At 42.4% G+C, this 22,610-nt stretch overlaps 2 non-coding genes across 2 annotated transcripts; one reads left to right on the top strand and one right to left on the bottom strand.

Moving 5' to 3' along the window:
• Positions 1-20,588: 20,588 nt before the first annotated feature.
• trnal-uag (transfer RNA leucine (anticodon UAG)) lies at positions 20,589-20,670 on the bottom strand. Its single transcript has one exon. It is a non-coding gene; the product is annotated as a tRNA-Leu (tRNA).
• A 160-nt stretch (positions 20,671-20,830) lies between these two features.
• On the top strand, positions 20,831-20,902 carry trnas-uga (transfer RNA serine (anticodon UGA)). Its single transcript has one exon. It is a non-coding gene; the product is annotated as a tRNA-Ser (tRNA).
• Positions 20,903-22,610: the final 1,708 nt, after the last annotated feature.

The raw sequence follows: 22,610 nt of genomic DNA, 5'->3' as shown, positions 1-22,610 counted from the left end.
TGATCGATCTTTGCAAAGTAAATAAGTATTCAACTGCGGACTCTTGGTTGACATTGCCATCCCTCTGAACTTTAGAAGCATGCGCTTTGGCCTCAAAACTCCTCCTACTTTTGGCGGCAGGAAAAAAAGGCTACAACCCATACACACGCAAAAGAAAAGGTTCCGATGGCGCTGTGTTACGTTATAGAAGAAACGCTCAAATAAGCTCTATTTTCAGAATCAAAAAGGTTTTCTGGCAATTGTCAGTGAACAAAATTCCCAAACTACAAGCGTACTTGGGTGGTAAGGTGCAGCATAGCATTTTAGCCTAAGTCCAAGATGTTTATAACACATGAGATTATTCAGCAACGCCTTGACAGGGATGACTAATGAGGACAAAGAGTTCTTTTGGGGTCTCCCCACGTAGATTTAAATCCTGAGAGTAATGGCTTCTTCTGCTCAAGTGTGTGATGGGATTTTGTTTACTTTGCCAGTGCCCCATTTTTAAGCCTATGGCTTTTGATTTCTTTCGATCGATCGATCGATCTTTGCAAAGTAAATAAGTATTCAACTGCGGACTCTTGGTTGACATTGCCATCCCTCTGAACTTTAGAAGCATGCGCTTTGGCCTCAAAACTCCTCCTACTTTTGGCGGCAGGAAAAAAAGGCTACAACCCATACACACGCACAAGAAAAGGTTCCGATGGCGCTGTGTTAGGTTATAGAAGAAACGCTCAAATAAGCTCTATTTTCAGAATCAAAAAGGTTTTCTGGCAATTGTCAGTGAACAAAATTCCCAAACTACAAGCGTACTTGGGTGGTAAGGTGCAGCATAGCATTTTAGCCTAAGTCCAAGATGTTAATAACACATGAGATTATTCAGCAACGCCTTGACAGGGATGACTAATGAGGCCAAAGAGTTCTTTTGGGGTCTCCCCACGTAGATTTAAATCCTGAGAGTAATGGCTTCTTCTGCTCAAGTGTGTGATGGGATTTTGTTTACTTTGCCAGTGCCCCATTTTTAAGCTTATGGCTTTTGATTTCTTTCGATCGATCGATCGATCTTTGCAAAGTAAATAAGTATTCAACTGCGGACTCTTGGTTGACATTGCCATCCCTCTGAACTTTAGAAGCATGCGCTTTGGCCTCAAAACTCCTCCTACTTTTGGCGGCAGGAAAAAAAGGCTACAACCCATACACACGCACAAGAAAAGGTTCCGATGGCGCTGTGTTACGTTATAGAAGAAACGCTCAAATAAGCTCTATTTTCAGAATCAAAAAGGTTTTCTGGCAATTGTCAGTGAACAAAATTCCCAAACTACAAGCGTACTTGGGTGGTAAGGTGCAGCATAGCATTTTAGCCTAAGTCCAAGATGTTAATAACACATGAGATTATTCAGCAACGCCTTGACAGGGATGACTAATGAGGCCAAAGAGTTCTTTTGGGGTCTCCCCACGTAGATTTAAATCCTGAGAGTAATGGCTTCTTCTGCTCAAGTGTGTGATGGGATTTTGTTTACTTTGCCAGTGCCCCATTTTTAAGCCTATGGCTTTTGATTTCTTTCGATCGATCGATCGATCTTTGCAAAGTAAATAAGTATTCAACTGCGGACTCTTGGTTGACATTGCCATCCCTCTGAACTTTAGAAGCATGCGCTTTGGCCTCAAAACTCCTCCTACTTTTGGCGGCAGGAAAAAAAGGCTACAACCCATACACACGCACAAGAAAAGGTTCCGATGGCGCTGTGTTACGTTATAGAAGAAACGCTCAAATAAGCTCTATTTTCAGAATCAAAAAGGTTTTCTGGCAATTGTCAGTGAACAAAATTCCCAAACTACAAGCGTACTTGGGTGGTAAGGTGCAGCATAGCATTTTAGCCTAAGTCCAAGATGTTTATAACACATGAGATTATTCAGCAACGCCTTGACAGGGATGACTAATGAGGCCAAAGAGTTCTTTTGGGGTCTCCCCACGTAGATTTAAATCCTGAGAGTAATGGCTTCTTCTGCTCAAGTGTGTGATGGGATTTTGTTTACTTTGCCAGTGCCCCATTTTTAAGCCTATGGCTTTTGATTTCTTTCGATCGATCGATCGATCTTTGCAAAGTAAATAAGTATTCAACTGCGGACTCTTGGTTGACATTGCCATCCCTCTGAACTTTAGAAGCATGCGCTTTGGCCTCAAAACTCCTCCTACTTTTGGCGGCAGGAAAAAAAGGCTACAACCCATACACACGCACAAGAAAAGGTTCCGATGGCGCTGTGTTACGTTATAGAAGAAACGCTCAAATAAGCTCTATTTTCAGAATCAAAAAGGTTTTCTGGCAATTGTCAGTGAACAAAATTCCCAAACTACAAGCGTACTTGGGTGGTAAGGTGCAGCATAGCATTTTAGCCTAAGTCCAAGATGTTAATAACACATGAGATTATTCAGCAACGCCTTGACAGGGATGACTAATGAGGCCAAAGAGTTCTTTTGGGGTCTCCCCACGTAGATTTAAATCCTGAGAGTAATGGCTTCTTCTGCTCAAGTGTGTGATGGGATTTTGTTTACTTTGCCAGTGCCCCATTTTTAAGCCTATGGCTTTTGATTTCTTTCGATCGATCGATCGATCTTTGCAAAGTAAATAAGTATTCAACTGCGGACTCTTGGTTGACATTGCCATCCCTCTGAACTTTAGAAGCATGCGCTTTGGCCTCAAAACTCCTCCTACTTTTGGCGGCAGGAAAAAAAGGCTACAACCCATACACACGCACAAGAAAAGGTTCCGATGGCGCTGTGTTACGTTATAGAAGAAACGCTCAAATAAGCTCTATTTTCAGAATCAAAAAGGTTTTCTGGCAATTGTCAGTGAACAAAATTCCCAAACTACAAGCGTACTTGGGTGGTAAGGTGCAGCATAGCATTTTAGCCTAAGTCCAAGATGTTAATAACACATGAGATTATTCAGCAACGCCTTGACAGGGATGACTAATGAGGCCAAAGAGTTCTTTTGGGGTCTCCCCACGTAGATTTAAATCCTGAGAGTAATGGCTTCTTCTGCTCAAGTGTGTGATGGGATTTTGTTTACTTTGCCAGTGCCCCATTTTTAAGCCTATGGCTTTTGATTTCTTTCGATCGATCGATCGATCTTTGCAAAGTAAATAAGTATTCAACTGCGGACTCTTGGTTGACATTGCCATCCCTCTGAACTTTAGAAGCATGCGCTTTGGCCTCAAAACTCCTCCTACTTTTGGCGGCAGGAAAAAAAGGCTACAACCCATACACACGCACAAGAAAAGGTTCCGATGGCGCTGTGTTACGTTATAGAAGAAACGCTCAAATAAGCTCTATTTTCAGAATCAAAAAGGTTTTCTGGCAATTGTCAGTGAACAAAATTCCCAAACTACAAGCGTACTTGGGTGGTAAGGTGCAGCATAGCATTTTAGCCTAAGTCCAAGATGTTAATAACACATGAGATTATTCAGCAACGCCTTGACAGGGATGACTAATGAGGCCAAAGAGTTCTTTTGGGGTCTCCCCACGTAGATTTAAATCCTGAGAGTAATGGCTTCTTCTGCTCAAGTGTGTGATGGGATTTTGTTTACTTTGCCAGTGCCCCATTTTTAAGCCTATGGCTTTTGATTTCTTTCGATCGATCGATCGATCTTTGCAAAGTAAATAAGTATTCAACTGCGGACTCTTGGTTGACATTGCCATCCCTCTGAACTTTAGAAGCATGCGCTTTGGCCTCAAAACTCCTCCTACTTTTGGCGGCAGGAAAAAAAGGCTACAACCCATACACACGCGCAAGAAAAGGTTCCGATGGCGCTGTGTTACGTTATAGAAGAAACGCTCAAATAAGCTCTATTTTCAGAATCAAAAAGGTTTTCTGGCAATTGTCAGTGAACAAAATTCCCAAACTACAAGCGTACTTGGGTGGTAAGGTGCAGCATAGCATTTTAGCCTAAGTCCAAGATGTTTATAACACATGAGATTATTCAGCAACGCCTTGACAGGGATGACTAATGAGGCCAAAGAGTTCTTTTGGGGTCTCCCCACGTAGATTTAAATCCTGAGAGTAATGGCTTCTTCTGCTCAAGTGTGTGATGGGATTTTGTTTACTTTGCCAGTGCCCCATTTTTAAGCCTATGGCTTTTGATTTCTTTCGATCGATCGATCGATCTTTGCAAAGTAAATAAGTATTCAACTGCGGACTCTTGATTGACATTGCCATCCCTCTGAACTTTAGAAGCATGCGCTTTGGCCTCAAAACTCCTCCTACTTTTGGCGGCAGGAAAAAAAGGCTACAACCCATACACACGCACAAGAAAAGGTTCCGATGGCGCTGTGTTACGTTATAGAAGAAACGCTCAAATAAGCTCTATTTTCAGAATCAAAAAGGTTTTCTGGCAATTGTCAGTGAACAAAATTCCCAAACTACAAGCGTACTTGGGTGGTAAGGTGCAGCATAGCATTTTAGCCTAAGTCCAAGATGTTAATAACACATGAGATTATTCAGCAACGCCTTGACAGGGATGACTAATGAGGCCAAAGAGTTCTTTTGGGGTCTCCCCACGTAGATTTAAATCCTGAGAGTAATGGCTTCTTCTGCTCAAGTGTGTGATGGGATTTTGTTTACTTTGCCAGTGCCCCATTTTTAAGCCTATGGCTTTTGATTTCTTTCGATCGATCGATCGATCTTTGCAAAGTAAATAAGTATTCAACTGCGGACTCTTGGTTGACATTGCCATCCCTCTGAACTTTAGAAGCATGCGCTTTGGCCTCAAAACTCCTCCTACTTTTGGCGGCAGGAAAAAAAGGCTACAACCCATACACACGCGCAAGAAAAGGTTCCGATGGCGCTGTGTTACGTTATAGAAGAAACGCTCAAATAAGCTCTATTTTCAGAATCAAAAAGGTTTTCTGGCAATTGTCAGTGAACAAAATTCCCAAACTACAAGCGTACTTGGGTGGTAAGGTGCAGCATAGCATTTTAGCCTAAGTCCAAGATGTTTATAACACATGAGATTATTCAGCAACGCCTTGACAGGGATGACTAATGAGGCCAAAGAGTTCTTTTGGGGTCTCCCCACGTAGATTTAAATCCTGAGAGTAATGGCTTCTTCTGCTCAAGTGTGTGATGGGATTTTGTTTACTTTGCCAGTGCCCCATTTTTAAGCCTATGGCTTTTGATTTCTTTCGATCGATCGATCGATCTTTGCAAAGTAAATAAGTATTCAACTGCGGACTCTTGGTTGACATTGCCATCCCTCTGAACTTTAGAAGCATGCGCTTTGGCCTCAAAACTCCTCCTACTTTTGGCGGCAGGAAAAAAAGGCTACAACCCATACACACGCGCAAGAAAAGGTTCCGATGGCGCTGTGTTACGTTATAGAAGAAACGCTCAAATAAGCTCTATTTTCAGAATCAAAAAGGTTTTCTGGCAATTGTCAGTGAACAAAATTCCCAAACTACAAGCGTACTTGGGTGGTAAGGTGCAGCATAGCATTTTAGCCTAAGTCCAAGATGTTTATAACACATGAGATTATTCAGCAACGCCTTGACAGGGATGACTAATGAGGCCAAAGAGTTCTTTTGGGGTCTCCCCACGTAGATTTAAATCCTGAGAGTAATGGCTTCTTCTGCTCAAATGTGTGATGGGATTTTGTTTACTTTGCCAGTGCCCCATTTTTAAGCCTATGGCTTTTGATTTCTTTCGATCGATCGATCGATCTTTGCAAAGTAAATAAGTATTCAACTGCGGACTCTTGGTTGACATTGCCATCCCTCTGAACTTTAGAAGCATGCGCTTTGGCCTCAAAACTCCTCCTACTTTTGGCGGCAGGAAAAAAAGGCTACAACCCATACACACGCACAAGAAAAGGTTCCGATGGCGCTGTGTTACGTTATAGAAGAAACGCTCAAATAAGCTCTATTTTCAGAATCAAAAAGGTTTTCTGGCAATTGTCAGTGAACAAAATTCCCAAACTACAAGCGTACTTGGGTGGTAAGGTGCAGCATAGCATTTTAGCCTAAGTCCAAGATGTTAATAACACATGAGATTATTCAGCAACGCCTTGACAGGGATGACTAATGAGGCCAAAGAGTTCTTTTGGGGTCTCCCCACGTAGATTTAAATCCTGAGAGTAATGGCTTCTTCTGCTCAAGTGTGTGATGGGATTTTGTTTACTTTGCCAGTGCCCCATTTTTAAGCCTATGGCTTTTGATTTCTTTCGATCGATCGATCGATCTTTGCAAAGTAAATAAGTATTCAACTGCGGACTCTTGGTTGACATTGCCATCCCTCTGAACTTTAGAAGCATGCGCTTTGGCCTCAAAACTCCTCCTACTTTTGGCGGCAGGAAAAAAAGGCTACAACCCATACACACGCGCAAGAAAAGGTTCCGATGGCGCTGTGTTACGTTATAGAAGAAACGCTCAAATAAGCTCTATTTTCAGAATCAAAAAGGTTTTCTGGCAATTGTCAGTGAACAAAATTCCCAAACTACAAGCGTACTTGGGTGGTAAGGTGCAGCATAGCATTTTAGCCTAAGTCCAAGATGTTTATAACACATGAGATTATTCAGCAACGCCTTGACAGGGATGACTAATGAGGCCAAAGAGTTCTTTTGGGGTCTCCCCACGTAGATTTAAATCCTGAGAGTAATGGCTTCTTCTGCTCAAGTGTGTGATGGGATTTTGTTTACTTTGCCAGTGCCCCATTTTTAAGCCTATGGCTTTTGATTTCTTTCGATCGATCGATCGATCTTTGCAAAGTAAATAAGTATTCAACTGCGGACTCTTGGTTGACATTGCCATCCCTCTGAACTTTAGAAGCATGCGCTTTGGCCTCAAAACTCCTCCTACTTTTGGCGGCAGGAAAAAAAGGCTACAACCCATACACACGCGCAAGAAAAGGTTCCGATGGCGCTGTGTTACGTTATAGAAGAAACGCTCAAATAAGCTCTATTTTCAGAATCAAAAAGGTTTTCTGGCAATTGTCAGTGAACAAAATTCCCAAACTACAAGCGTACTTGGGTGGTAAGGTGCAGCATAGCATTTTAGCCTAAGTCCAAGATGTTTATAACACATGAGATTATTCAGCAACGCCTTGACAGGGATGACTAATGAGGCCAAAGAGTTCTTTTGGGGTCTCCCCACGTAGATTTAAATCCTGAGAGTAATGGCTTCTTCTGCTCAAGTGTGTGATGGGATTTTGTTTACTTTGCCAGTGCCCCATTTTTAAGCCTATGGCTTTTGATTTCTTTCGATCGATCGATCGATCGATCTTTGCAAAGTAAATAAGTATTCAACTGCGGACTCTTGGTTGACATTGCCATCCCTCTGAACTTTAGAAGCATGCGCTTTGGCCTCAAAACTCCTCCTACTTTTGGCGGCAGGAAAAAAAGGCTACAACCCATACACACGCGCAAGAAAAGGTTCCGATGGCGCTGTGTTACGTTATAGAAGAAACGCTCAAATAAGCTCTATTTTCAGAATCAAAAAGGTTTTCTGGCAATTGTCAGTGAACAAAATTCCCAAACTACAAGCGTACTTGGGTGGTAAGGTGCAGCATAGCATTTTAGCCTAAGTCCAAGATGTTTATAACACATGAGATTATTCAGCAACGCCTTGACAGGGATGACTAATGAGGCCAAAGAGTTCTTTTGGGGTCTCCCCACGTAGATTTAAATCCTGAGAGTAATGGCTTCTTCTGCTCAAGTGTGTGATGGGATTTTGTTTACTTTGCCAGTGCCCCATTTTTAAGCCTATGGCTTTTGATTTCTTTCGATCGATCGATCGATCTTTGCAAAGTAAATAAGTATTCAACTGCGGACTCTTGGTTGACATTGCCATCCCTCTGAACTTTAGAAGCATGCGCTTTGGCCTCAAAACTCCTCCTACTTTTGGCGGCAGGAAAAAAAGGCTACAACCCATACACACGCACAAGAAAAGGTTCCGATGGCGCTGTGTTACGTTATAGAAGAAACGCTCAAATAAGCTCTATTTTCAGAATCAAAAAGGTTTTCTGGCAATTGTCAGTGAACAAAATTCCCAAACTACAAGCGTACTTGGGTGGTAAGGTGCAGCATAGCATTTTAGCCTAAGTCCAAGATGTTTATAACACATGAGATTATTCAGCAACGCCTTGACAGGGATGACTAATGAGGCCAAAGAGTTCTTTTGGGGTCTCCCCACGTAGATTTAAATCCTGAGAGTAATGGCTTCTTCTGCTCAAGTGTGTGATGGGATTTTGTTTACTTTGCCAGTGCCCCATTTTTAAGCCTATGGCTTTTGATTTCTTTCGATCGATCGATCGATCTTTGCAAAGTAAATAAGTATTCAACTGCGGACTCTTGGTTGACATTGCCATCCCTCTGAACTTTAGAAGCATGCGCTTTGGCCTCAAAACTCCTCCTACTTTTGGCGGCAGGAAAAAAAGGCTACAACCCATACACACGCACAAGAAAAGGTTCCGATGGCGCTGTGTTACGTTATAGAAGAAACGCTCAAATAAGCTCTATTTTCAGAATCAAAAAGGTTTTCTGGCAATTGTCAGTGAACAAAATTCCCAAACTACAAGCGTACTTGGGTGGTAAGGTGCAGCATAGCATTTTAGCCTAAGTCCAAGATGTTAATAACACATGAGATTATTCAGCAACGCCTTGACAGGGATGACTAATGAGGCCAAAGAGTTCTTTTGGGGTCTCCCCACGTAGATTTAAATCCTGAGAGTAATGGCTTCTTCTGCTCAAGTGTGTGATGGGATTTTGTTTACTTTGCCAGTGCCCCATTTTTAAGCCTATGGCTTTTGATTTCTTTCGATCGATCGATCGATCTTTGCAAAGTAAATAAGTATTCAACTGCGGACTCTTGGTTGACATTGCCATCCCTCTGAACTTTAGAAGCATGCGCTTTGGCCTCAAAACTCCTCCTACTTTTGGCGGCAGGAAAAAAAGGCTACAACCCATACACACGCACAAGAAAAGGTTCCGATGGCGTTGTGTTACGTTATAGAAGAAACGCTCAAATAAGCTCTATTTTCAGAATCAAAAAGGTTTTCTGGCAATTGTCAGTGAACAAAATTCCCAAACTACAAGCGTACTTGGGTGGTAAGGTGCAGCATAGCATTTTAGCCTAAGTCCAAGATGTTTATAACACATGAGATTATTCAGCAACGCCTTGACAGGGATGACTAATGAGGCCAAAGAGTTCTTTTGGGGTCTCCCCACGTAGATTTAAATCCTGAGAGTAATGGCTTCTTCTGCTCAAGTGTGTGATGGGATTTTGTTTACTTTGCCAGTGCCCCATTTTTAAGCCTATGGCTTTTGATTTCTTTCGATCGATCGATCGATCTTTGCAAAGTAAATAAGTATTCAACTGCGGACTCTTGGTTGACATTGCCATCCCTCTGAACTTTAGAAGCATGCGCTTTGGCCTCAAAACTCCTCCTACTTTTGGCGGCAGGAAAAAAAGGCTACAACCCATACACACGCGCAAGAAAAGGTTCCGATGGCGCTGTGTTACGTTATAGAAGAAACGCTCAAATAAGCTCTATTTTCAGAATCAAAAAGGTTTTCTGGCAATTGTCAGTGAACAAAATTCCCAAACTACAAGCGTACTTGGGTGGTAAGGTGCAGCATAGCATTTTAGCCTAAGTCCAAGATGTTTATAACACATGAGATTATTCAGCAACGCCTTGACAGGGATGACTAATGAGGCCAAAGAGTTCTTTTGGGGTCTCCCCACGTAGATTTAAATCCTGAGAGTAATGGCTTCTTCTGCTCAAGTGTGTGATGGGATTTTGTTTACTTTGCCAGTGCCCCATTTTTAAGCCTATGGCTTTTGATTTCTTTCGATCGATCGATCGATCTTTGCAAAGTAAATAAGTATTCAACTGCGGACTCTTGGTTGACATTGCCATCCCTCTGAACTTTAGAAGCATGCGCTTTGGCCTCAAAACTCCTCCTACTTTTGGCGGCAGGAAAAAAAGGCTACAACCCATACACACGCACAAGAAAAGGTTCCGATGGCGCTGTGTTACGTTATAGAAGAAACGCTCAAATAAGCTCTATTTTCAGAATCAAAAAGGTTTTCTGGCAATTGTCAGTGAACAAAATTCCCAAACTACAAGCGTACTTGGGTGGTAAGGTGCAGCATAGCATTTTAGCCTAAGTCCAAGATGTTTATAACACATGAGATTATTCAGCAACGCCTTGACAGGGATGACTAATGAGGCCAAAGAGTTCTTTTGGGGTCTCCCCACGTAGATTTAAATCCTGAGAGTAATGGCTTCTTCTGCTCAAGTGTGTGATGGGATTTTGTTTACTTTGCCAGTGCCCCATTTTTAAGCCTATGGCTTTTGATTTCTTTCGATCGATCGATCGATCTTTGCAAAGTAAATAAGTATTCAACTGCGGACTCTTGGTTGACATTGCCATCCCTCTGAACTTTAGAAGCATGCGCTTTGGCCTCAAAACTCCTCCTACTTTTGGCGGCAGGAAAAAAAGGCTACAACCCATACACACGCACAAGAAAAGGTTCCGATGGCGCTGTGTTACGTTATAGAAGAAACGCTCAAATAAGCTCTATTTTCAGAATCAAAAAGGTTTTCTGGCAATTGTCAGTGAACAAAATTCCCAAACTACAAGCGTACTTGGGTGGTAAGGTGCAGCATAGCATTTTAGCCTAAGTCCAAGATGTTAATAACACATGAGATTATTCAGCAACGCCTTGACAGGGATGACTAATGAGGCCAAAGAGTTCTTTTGGGGTCTCCCCACGTAGATTTAAATCCTGAGAGTAATGGCTTCTTCTGCTCAAGTGTGTGATGGGATTTTGTTTACTTTGCCAGTGCCCCATTTTTAAGCTTATGGCTTTTGATTTCTTTCGATCGATCGATCGATCTTTGCAAAGTAAATAAGTATTCAACTGCGGACTCTTGGTTGACATTGCCATCCCTCTGAACTTTAGAAGCATGCGCTTTGGCCTCAAAACTCCTCCTACTTTTGGCGGCAGGAAAAAAAGGCTACAACCCATACACACGCACAAGAAAAGGTTCCGATGGCGCTGTGTTACGTTATAGAAGAAACGCTCAAATAAGCTCTATTTTCAGAATCAAAAAGGTTTTCTGGCAATTGTCAGTGAACAAAATTCCCAAACTACAAGCGTACTTGGGTGGTAAGGTGCAGCATAGCATTTTAGCCTAAGTCCAAGATGTTTATAACACATGAGATTATTCAGCAACGCCTTGACAGGGATGACTAATGAGGCCAAAGAGTTCTTTTGGGGTCTCCCCACGTAGATTTAAATCCTGAGAGTAATGGCTTCTTCTGCTCAAGTGTGTGATGGGATTTTGTTTACTTTGCCAGTGCCCCATTTTTAAGCCTATGGCTTTTGATTTCTTTCGATCGATCGATCGATCTTTGCAAAGTAAATAAGTATTCAACTGCGGACTCTTGGTTGACATTGCCATCCCTCTGAACTTTAGAAGCATGCGCTTTGGCCTCAAAACTCCTCCTACTTTTGGCGGCAGGAAAAAAAGGCTACAACCCATACACACGCACAAGAAAAGGTTCCGATGGCGCTGTGTTACGTTATAGAAGAAACGCTCAAATAAGCTCTATTTTCAGAATCAAAAAGGTTTTCTGGCAATTGTCAGTGAACAAAATTCCCAAACTACAAGCGTACTTGGGTGGTAAGGTGCAGCATAGCATTTTAGCCTAAGTCCAAGATGTTTATAACACATGAGATTATTCAGCAACGCCTTGACAGGGATGACTAATGAGGCCAAAGAGTTCTTTTGGGGTCTCCCCACGTAGATTTAAATCCTGAGAGTAATGGCTTCTTCTGCTCAAGTGTGTGATGGGATTTTGTTTACTTTGCCAGTGCCCCATTTTTAAGCCTATGGCTTTTGATTTCTTTCGATCGATCGATCGATCTTTGCAAAGTAAATAAGTATTCAACTGCGGACTCTTGGTTGACATTGCCATCCCTCTGAACTTTAGAAGCATGCGCTTTGGCCTCAAAACTCCTCCTACTTTTGGCGGCAGGAAAAAAAGGCTACAACCCATACACACGCGCAAGAAAAGGTTCCGATGGCGCTGTGTTACGTTATAGAAGAAACGCTCAAATAAGCCCTATTTTCAGAATCAAAAAGGTTTTCTGGCAATTGTCAGTGAACAAAATTCCCAAACTACAAGCGTACTTGGGTGGTAAGGTGCAGCATAGCATTTTAGCCTAAGTCCAAGATGTTTATAACACATGAGATTATTCAGCAACGCCTTGACAGGGATGACTAATGAGGCCAAAGAGTTCTTTTGGGGTCTCCCCACGTAGATTTAAATCCTGAGAGTAATGGCTTCTTCTGCTCAAGTGTGTGATGGGATTTTGTTTACTTTGCCAGTGCCCCATTTTTAAGCCTATGGCTTTTGATTTCTTTCGATCGATCGATCGATCTTTGCAAAGTAAATAAGTATTCAACTGCGGACTCTTGGTTGACATTGCCATCCCTCTGAACTTTAGAAGCATGCGCTTTGGCCTCAAAACTCCTCCTACTTTTGGCGGCAGGAAAAAAAGGCTACAACCCATACACACGCACAAGAAAAGGTTCCGATGGCGCTGTGTTACGTTATAGAAGAAACGCTCAAATAAGCTCTATTTTCAGAATCAAAAAGGTTTTCTGGCAATTGTCAGTGAACAAAATTCCCAAACTACAAGCGTACTTGGGTGGTAAGGTGCAGCATAGCATTTTAGCCTAAGTCCAAGATGTTTATAACACATGAGATTATTCAGCAACGCCTTGACAGGGATGACTAATGAGGCCAAAGAGTTCTTTTGGGGTCTCCCCACGTAGATTTAAATCCTGAGAGTAATGGCTTCTTCTGCTCAAGTGTGTGATGGGATTTTGTTTACTTTGCCAGTGCCCCATTTTTAAGCCTATGGCTTTTGATTTCTTTCGATCGATCGATTGATCTTTGCAAAGTAAATAAGTATTCAACTGCGGACTCTTGGTTGACATTGCCATCCCTCTGAACTTTAGAAGCATGCGCTTTGGCCTCAAAACTCCTCCTACTTTTGGCGGCAGGAAAAAAAGGCTACAACCCATACACACGCACAAGAAAAGGTTCCGATGGCGCTGTGTTACGTTATAGAAGAAACGCTCAAATAAGCTCTATTTTCAGAATCAAAAAGGTTTTCTGGCAATTGTCAGTGAACAAAATTCCCAAACTACAAGCGTACTTGGGTGGTAAGGTGCAGCATAGCATTTTAGCCTAAGTCCAAGATGTTAATAACACATGAGATTATTCAGCAACGCCTTGACAGGGATGACTAATGAGGCCAAAGAGTTCTTTTGGGGTCTCCCCACGTAGATTTAAATCCTGAGAGTAATGGCTTCTTCTGCTCAAGTGTGTGATGGGATTTTGTTTACTTTGCCAGTGCCCCATTTTTAAGCTTATGGCTTTTGATTTCTTTCGATCGATCGATCGATCTTTGCAAAGTAAATAAGTATTCAACTGCGGACTCTTGGTTGACATTGCCATCCCTCTGAACTTTAGAAGCATGCGCTTTGGCCTCAAAACTCCTCCTACTTTTGGCGGCAGGAAAAAAAGGCTACAACCCATACACACGCACAAGAAAAGGTTCCGATGGCGCTGTGTTACGTTATAGAAGAAACGCTCAAATAAGCTCTATTTTCAGAATCAAAAAGGTTTTCTGGCAATTGTCAGTGAACAAAATTCCCAAACTACAAGCGTACTTGGGTGGTAAGGTGCAGCATAGCATTTTAGCCTAAGTCCAAGATGTTTATAACACATGAGATTATTCAGCAACGCCTTGACAGGGATGACTAATGAGGCCAAAGAGTTCTTTTGGGGTCTCCCCACGTAGATTTAAATCCTGAGAGTAATGGCTTCTTCTGCTCAAGTGTGTGATGGGATTTTGTTTACTTTGCCAGTGCCCCATTTTTAAGCCTATGGCTTTTGATTTCTTTCGATCGATCGATCGATCTTTGCAAAGTAAATAAGTATTCAACTGCGGACTCTTGGTTGACATTGCCATCCCTCTGAACTTTAGAAGCATGCGCTTTGGCCTCAAAACTCCTCCTACTTTTGGCGGCAGGAAAAAAAGGCTACAACCCATACACACGCACAAGAAAAGGTTCCGATGGCGCTGTGTTACGTTATAGAAGAAACGCTCAAATAAGCTCTATTTTCAGAATCAAAAAGGTTTTCTGGCAATTGTCAGTGAACAAAATTCCCAAACTACAAGCGTACTTGGGTGGTAAGGTGCAGCATAGCATTTTAGCCTAAGTCCAAGATGTTAATAACACATGAGATTATTCAGCAACGCCTTGACAGGGATGACTAATGAGGCCAAAGAGTTCTTTTGGGGTCTCCCCACGTAGATTTAAATCCTGAGAGTAATGGCTTCTTCTGCTCAAGTGTGTGATGGGATTTTGTTTACTTTGCCAGTGCCCCATTTTTAAGCCTATGGCTTTTGATTTCTTTCGATCGATCGATCGATCTTTGCAAAGTAAATAAGTATTCAACTGCGGACTCTTGGTTGACATTGCCATCCCTCTGAACTTTAGAAGCATGCGCTTTGGCCTCAAAACTCCTCCTACTTTTGGCGGCAGGAAAAAAAGGCTACAACCCATACACACGCACAAGAAAAGGTTCCGATGGCGCTGTGTTACGTTATAGAAGAAACGCTCAAATAAGCTCTATTTTCAGAATCAAAAAGGTTTTCTGGCAATTGTCAGTGAACAAAATTCCCAAACTACAAGCGTACTTGGGTGGTAAGGTGCAGCATAGCATTTTAGCCTAAGTCCAAGATGTTAATAACACATGAGATTATTCAGCAACGCCTTGACAGGGATGACTAATGAGGCCAAAGAGTTCTTTTGGGGTCTCCCCACGTAGATTTAAATCCTGAGAGTAATGGCTTCTTCTGCTCAAGTGTGTGATGGGATTTTGTTTACTTTGCCAGTGCCCCATTTTTAAGCTTATGGCTTTTGATTTCTTTCGATCGATCGATCGATCTTTGCAAAGTAAATAAGTATTCAACTGCGGACTCTTGGTTGACATTGCCATCCCTCTGAACTTTAGAAGCATGCGCTTTGGCCTCAAAACTCCTCCTACTTTTGGCGGCAGGAAAAAAAGGCTACAACCCATACACACGCACAAGAAAAGGTTCCGATGGCGCTGTGTTACGTTATAGAAGAAACGCTCAAATAAGCTCTATTTTCAGAATCAAAAAGGTTTTCTGGCAATTGTCAGTGAACAAAATTCCCAAACTACAAGCGTACTTGGGTGGTAAGGTGCAGCATAGCATTTTAGCCTAAGTCCAAGATGTTTATAACACATGAGATTATTCAGCAACGCCTTGACAGGGATGACTAATGAGGCCAAAGAGTTCTTTTGGGGTCTCCCCACGTAGATTTAAATCCTGAGAGTAATGGCTTCTTCTGCTCAAGTGTGTGATGGGATTTTGTTTACTTTGCCAGTGCCCCATTTTTAAGCTTATGGCTTTTGATTTCTTTCGATCGATCGATCGATCTTTGCAAAGTAAATAAGTATTCAACTGCGGACTCTTGGTTGACATTGCCATCCCTCTGAACTTTAGAAGCATGCGCTTTGGCCTCAAAACTCCTCCTACTTTTGGCGGCAGGAAAAAAAGGCTACAACCCATACACACGCACAAGAAAAGGTTCCGATGGCGCTGTGTTACGTTATAGAAGAAACGCTCAAATAAGCTCTATTTTCAGAATCAAAAAGGTTTTCTGGCAATTGTCAGTGAACAAAATTCCCAAACTACAAGCGTACTTGGGTGGTAAGGTGCAGCATAGCATTTTAGCCTAAGTCCAAGATGTTTATAACACATGAGATTATTCAGCAACGCCTTGACAGGGATGACTAATGAGGCCAAAGAGTTCTTTTGGGGTCTCCCCACGTAGATTTAAATCCTGAGAGTAATGGCTTCTTCTGCTCAAGTGTGTGATGGGATTTTGTTTACTTTGCCAGTGCCCCATTTTTAAGCCTATGGCTTTTGATTTCTTTCGATCGATCGATCGATCTTTGCAAAGTAAATAAGTATTCAACTGCGGACTCTTGGTTGACATTGCCATCCCTCTGAACTTTAGAAGCATGCGCTTTGGCCTCAAAACTCCTCCTACTTTTGGCGGCAGGAAAAAAAGGCTACAACCCATACACACGCACAAGAAAAGGTTCCGATGGCGCTGTGTTACGTTATAGAAGAAACGCTCAAATAAGCTCTTTTTTCAGAATCAAAAAGGTTTTCTGGCAATTGTCAGTGAACAAAATTCCCAAACTACAAGCGTACTTGGGTGGTAAGGTGCAGCATAGCATTTTAGCCTAAGTCCAAGATGTTAATAACACATGAGATTATTCAGCAACGCCTTGACAGGGATGACTAATGAGGCCAAAGAGTTCTTTTGGGGTCTCCCCACGTAGATTTAAATCCTGAGAGTAATGGCTTCTTCTGCTCAAGTGTGTGATGGGATTTTGTTTACTTTGCCAGTGCCCCATTTTTAAGCTTATGGCTTTTGATTTCTTTCGATCGATCGATCGATCTTTGCAAAGTAAATAAGTATTCAACTGCGGACTCTTGGTTGACATTGCCATCCCTCTGAACTTTAGAAGCATGCGCTTTGGCCTCAAAACTCCTCCTACTTTTGGCGGCAGGAAAAAAAGGCTACAACCCATACACACGCACAAGAAAAGGTTCCGATGGCGCTGTGTTACGTTATAGAAGAAACGCTCAAATAAGCTCTATTTTCAGAATCAAAAAGGTTTTCTGGCAATTGTCAGTGAACAAAATTCCCAAACTACAAGCGTACTTGGGTGGTAAGGTGCAGCATAGCATTTTAGCCTAAGTCCAAGATGTTTATAACACATGAGATTATTCAGCAACGCCTTGACAGGGATGACTAATGAGGCCAAAGAGTTCTTTTGGGGTCTCCCCACGTAGATTTAAATCCTGAGAGTAATGGCTTCTTCTGCTCAAGTGTGTGATGGGATTTTGTTTACTTTGCCAGTGCCCCATTTTTAAGCTTATGGCTTTTGATTTCTTTCGATCGATCGATCGATCTTTGCAAAGTAAATAAGTATTCAACTGCGGACTCTTGGTTGACATTGCCATCCCTCTGAACTTTAGAAGCATGCGCTTTGGCCTCAAAACTCCTCCTACTTTTGGCGGCAGGAAAAAAAGGCTACAACCCATACACACGCACAAGAAAAGGTTCCGATGGCGCTGTGTTACGTTATAGAAGAAACGCTCAAATAAGCTCTATTTTCAGAATCAAAAAGGTTTTCTGGCAATTGTCAGTGAACAAAATTCCCAAACTACAAGCGTACTTGGGTGGTAAGGTGCAGCATAGCATTTTAGCCTAAGTCAAAGATGTTTATAACACATGAGATTATTCAGCAACGCCTTGACAGGGATGACTAATGAGGCCAAAGAGTTCTTTTGGGGTCTCCCCACGTAGATTTAAATCCTGAGAGTAATGGCTTCTTCTGCTCAAGTGTGTGATGGGATTTTGTTTACTTTGCCAGTGCCCCATTTTTAAGCTTATGGCTTTTGATTTCTTTCGATCGATCGATCGATCTTTGCAAAGTAAATAAGTATTCAACTGCGGACTCTTGGTTGACATTGCCATCCCTCTGAACTTTAGAAGCATGCGCTTTGGCCTCAAAACTCCTCCTACTTTTGGCGGCAGGAAAAAAAGGCTACAACCCATACACACGCACAAGAAAAGGTTCCGATGGCGCTGTGTTACGTTATAGAAGAAACGCTCAAATAAGCTCTTTTTTCAGAATCAAAAAGGTTTTCTGGCAATTGTCAGTGAACAAAATTCCCAAACTACAAGCGTACTTGGGTGGTAAGGTGCAGCATAGCATTTTAGCCTAAGTCCAAGATGTTAATAACACATGAGATTATTCAGCAACGCCTTGACAGGGATGACTAATGAGGCCAAAGAGTTCTTTTGGGGTCTCCCCACGTAGATTTAAATCCTGAGAGTAATGGCTTCTTCTGCTCAAGTGTGTGATGGGATTTTGTTTACTTTGCCAGTGCCCCATTTTTAAGCTTATGGCTTTTGATTTCTTTCGATCGATCGATCGATCTTTGCAAAGTAAATAAGTATTCAACTGCGGACTCTTGGTTGACATTGCCATCCCTCTGAACTTTAGAAGCATGCGCTTTGGCCTCAAAACTCCTCCTACTTTTGGCGGCAGGAAAAAAAGGCTACAACCCATACACACGCACAAGAAAAGGTTCCGATGGCGCTGTGTTACGTTATAGAAGAAACGCTCAAATAAGCTCTATTTTCAGAATCAAAAAGGTTTTCTGGCAATTGTCAGTGAACAAAATTCCCAAACTACAAGCGTACTTGGGTGGTAAGGTGCAGCATAGCATTTTAGCCTAAGTCCAAGATGTTTATAACACATGAGATTATTCAGCAACGCCTTGACAGGGATGACTAATGAGGCCAAAGAGTTCTTTTGGGGTCTCCCCACGTAGATTTAAATCCTGAGAGTAATGGCTTCTTCTGCTCAAGTTTGTGATGGGATTTTGTTTACTTTGCCAGTGCCCCATTTTTAAGCTTATGGCTTTTGATTTCTTTCGATCGATCGATCGATCTTTGCAAAGTAAATAAGTATTCAACTGCGGACTCTTGGTTGACATTGCCATCCCTCTGAACTTTAGAAGCATGCGCTTTGGCCTCAAAACTCCTCCTACTTTTGGCGGCAGGAAAAAAAGGCTACAACCCATACACACGCACAAGAAAAGGTTCCGATGGCGCTGTGTTACGTTATAGAAGAAACGCTCAAATAAGCTCTATTTTCAGAATCAAAAAGGTTTTCTGGCAATTGTCAGTGAACAAAATTCCCAAACTACAAGCGTACTTGGGTGGTAAGGTGCAGCATAGCATTTTAGCCTAAGTCCAAGATGTTTATAACACATGAGATTATTCAGCAACGCCTTGACAGGGATGACTAATGAGGCCAAAGAGTTCTTTTGGGGTCTCCCCACGTAGATTTAAATCCTGAGAGTAATGGCTTCTTCTGCTCAAGTGTGTGATGGGATTTTGTTTACTTTGCCAGTGCCCCATTTTTAAGCCTATGGCTTTTGATTTCTTTCGATCGATCGATCGATCTTTGCAAAGTAAATAAGTATTCAACTGCGGACTCTTGGTTGACATTGCCATCCCTCTGAACTTTAGAAGCATGCGCTTTGGCCTCAAAACTCCTCCTACTTTTGGCGGCAGGAAAAAAAGGCTACAACCCATACACACGCACAAGAAAAGGTTCCGATGGCGCTGTGTTACGTTATAGAAGAAACGCTCAAATAAGCTCTATTTTCAGAATCAAAAAAGATTTTCTGGCAATTGTCAGTGAATAAAATTCCCAAACTACAAGCGTACTTGGGTGGTAAGGTGCAGCATAGCATTTTAGCCTAAGTCCAAGATGTTTATAACACATGAGATTATTCAGCAACGCCTTGACAGGGATGACTAATGAGGCCAAAGAGTTCTTTTGGGGTCTCCCCACGTAGATTTAAATCCTGAGAGTAATGGCTTCTTCTGCTCAAGTGTGTGATGGGATTTTGTTTACTTTGCCAGTGCCCCATTTTTAAGCCTATGGCTTTTGATTTCTTTCGATCGATCGATCGATCTTTGCAAAGTAAATAAGTATTCAACTGCGGACTCTTGGTTGACATTGCCATCCCTCTGAACTTTAGAAGCATGCGCTTTGGCCTCAAAACTCCTCCTACTTTTGGCGGCAGGAAAAAAAGGCTACAACCCATACACACGCACAAGAAAAGGTTCCGATGGCGCTGTGTTACGTTATAGAAGAAACGCTCAAATAAGCTCTATTTTCAGAATCAAAAAGGTTTTCTGGCAATTGTCAGTGAACAAAATTCCCAAACTACAAGCGTACTTGGGTGGTAAGGTGCAGCATAGCATTTTAGCCTAAGTCCAAGATGTTTATAACACATGAGATTATTCAGCAACGCCTTGACAGGGATGACTAATGAGGCCAAAGAGTTCTTTTGGGGTCTCCCCACGTAGATTTAAATCCTGAGAGTAATGGCTTCTTCTGCTCAAGTGTGTGATGGGATTTTGTTTACTTTGCCAGTGCCCCATTTTTAAGCCTATGGCTTTTGATTTCTTTCGATCGATCGATCGATCTTTGCAAAGTAAATAAGTATTCAACTGCGGACTCTTGGTTGACATTGCCATCCCTCTGAACTTTAGAAGCATGCGCTTTGGCCTCAAAACTCCTCCTACTTTTGGCGGCAGGAAAAAAAGGCTACAACCCATACACACGCACAAGAAAAGGTTCCCGTAAGCAGCTAATGAGTTGTTGGACTAGAAATCCATTGGGAATTTCCCGCGCAGGTTCGAATCCTGCCAACAACGTGGTTCATGTTGTTCCCGTACGGGCCCCTGCTGGCAGGCCATTTGGCGGAAGTAAAGAATCCCTGGTTGGCTTTTGACCAGGGCCAGATTTAGAATATGTATTTTATGAAAGCTAAACTCAAACGGAAGCGCTGCCGACAGACATCACACAGCCCTGCTCTTGACGTTCGGCATGCGAACTGGCAGCGGTGGGATTTAAACCCACGCCTCCGAAGAGACTGGAACCTAAATCCAGCGCCTTAGACCACTCGGCCACATTACCTGTTGCTCAGTTGGACAAGAAATGCGACCAGCGAAACCGTGCAAAAAAAGGCGTTTCTATGATAGTAATTATCTTCAAACCATGTTCCGTGAGCATTGAACTTTAGATATCAATTACAGGCGCCGATTTGCGACACGGCACTGCGAAAGCATGTGTCCTTGCGATGGTGGTACAGTGGTAAGCATAGCTGCCTTGAAAGCAGTAGACCCGGGTTCGATTCCCGGCCATCGCATGCTGTTCTTTTGAGTTATACATGTGTATATGCAGTTTCATTCACAACTAAAGCTCTCAGAGGGCAATGGCCAAACTGTCAAACAGTTGAGTATTAGAGCATTTGAACTAATCCTCTTGGCAGATCGCATGATTGCGGAGTGACAGGTATGAAACAGCCCCATAACATGAATGAGTGAATGCTGTTCACCCACTATAACAAGAATCAACAAAGTACATGACGCTGACGTGAAGTTGAACACGCAACTTTCTGATCTGGAGTCAGACGCGCTACCGTTGCGCCACAGAGGCAGCCCGAGTGGTCCGGTCCGATGGCGCTGTGTTACGTTATAGAAGAAACGCTCAAATAAGCTCTATTTTCAGAATCAAAAAGGTTTTCTGGCAATTGTCAGTGAACAAAATTCCCAAACTACAAGCGTACTTGGGTGGTAAGGTGCAGCATAGCATTTTAGCCTAAGTCCAAGATGTTTATAACACATGAGATTATTCAGCAACGCCTTGACAGGGATGACTAATGAGGCCAAAGAGTTCTTTTGGGGTCTCCCCACGTAGATTTAAATCCTGAGAGTAATGGCTTCTTCTGCTCAAGTGTGTGATGGGATTTTGTTTACTTTGCCAATGCCCCATTTTTAAGCCTATGGCTTTTGATTTCTTTCGATCGATCGATCGATCTTTGCAAAGTAAATAAGTATTCAACTGCGGACTCTTGGTTGACATTGCCATCCCTCTGAACTTTAGAAGCATGCGCTTTGGCCTCAAAACTCCTCCTACTTTTGGCGGCAGGAAAAAAAGGCTACAACCCATACACACGCACAAGAAAAGGTTCCGATGGCGCTGTGTTACGTTATAGAAGAAACGCTCAAATAAGCTCTATTTTCAGAATCAAAAAGGTTTTCTGGCAATTGTCAGTGAACAAAATTCCCAAACTACAAGCGTACTTAGGTGGTAAGGTGCAGCATAGCATTTTAGCCTAAGTCCAAGATGTTTATAACACATGAGATTATTCAGCAACGCCTTGACAGGGATGACTAATGAGGCCAAAGAGTTCTTTTGGGGTCTCCCCACGTAGATTTAAATCCTGAGAGTAATGGCTTCTTCTGCTCAAGTGTGTGATGGGATTTTGTTTACTTTGCCAGTGCCCCATTTTTAAGCCTATGGCTTTTGATTTCTTTCGATCGATCGATCGATCTTTGCAAAGTAAATAAGTATTCAACTGCGGACTCTTGGTTGACATTGCCATCCCTCTGAACTTTAGAAGCATGCGCTTTGGCCTCAAAACTCCTCCTACTTTTGGCGGCAGGAAAAAAAGGCTACAACCCATACACACGCACAAGAAAAGGTTCCGATGGCGCTGTGTTACGTTATAGAAGAAACGCTCAAATAAGCTCTTTTTTCAGAATCAAAAAGGTTTTCTGGCAATTGTCAGTGAACAAAATTCCCAAACTACAAGCGTACTTGGGTGGTAAGGTGCAGCATAGCATTTTAGCCTAAGTCCAAGATGTTAATAACACATGAGATTATTCAGCAACGCCTTGACAGGGATGACTAATGAGGCCAAAGAGTTCTTTTGGGGTCTCCCCACGTAGATTTAAATCCTGAGAGTAATGGCTTCTTCTGCTCAAGTGTGTGATGGGATTTTGTTTACTTTGCCAGTGCCCCATTTTTAAGCCTATGGCTTTTGATTTCTTTCGATCGATCGATCGATCTTT

Source organism: Eucyclogobius newberryi, unplaced genomic scaffold (assembly GCF_026437365.1).
Source record: "Eucyclogobius newberryi isolate DKJ021-1_F unplaced genomic scaffold, fEucNew1.0.hap1 SCAF_11, whole genome shotgun sequence".
NCBI classification, from domain to species: Eukaryota; Metazoa; Chordata; class Actinopteri; order Gobiiformes; family Gobiidae; genus Eucyclogobius; species Eucyclogobius newberryi.
The sequence above is the reverse complement of the archived record's forward strand: the minus strand, read 5'-3'. Positions and strand labels throughout refer to the sequence as shown.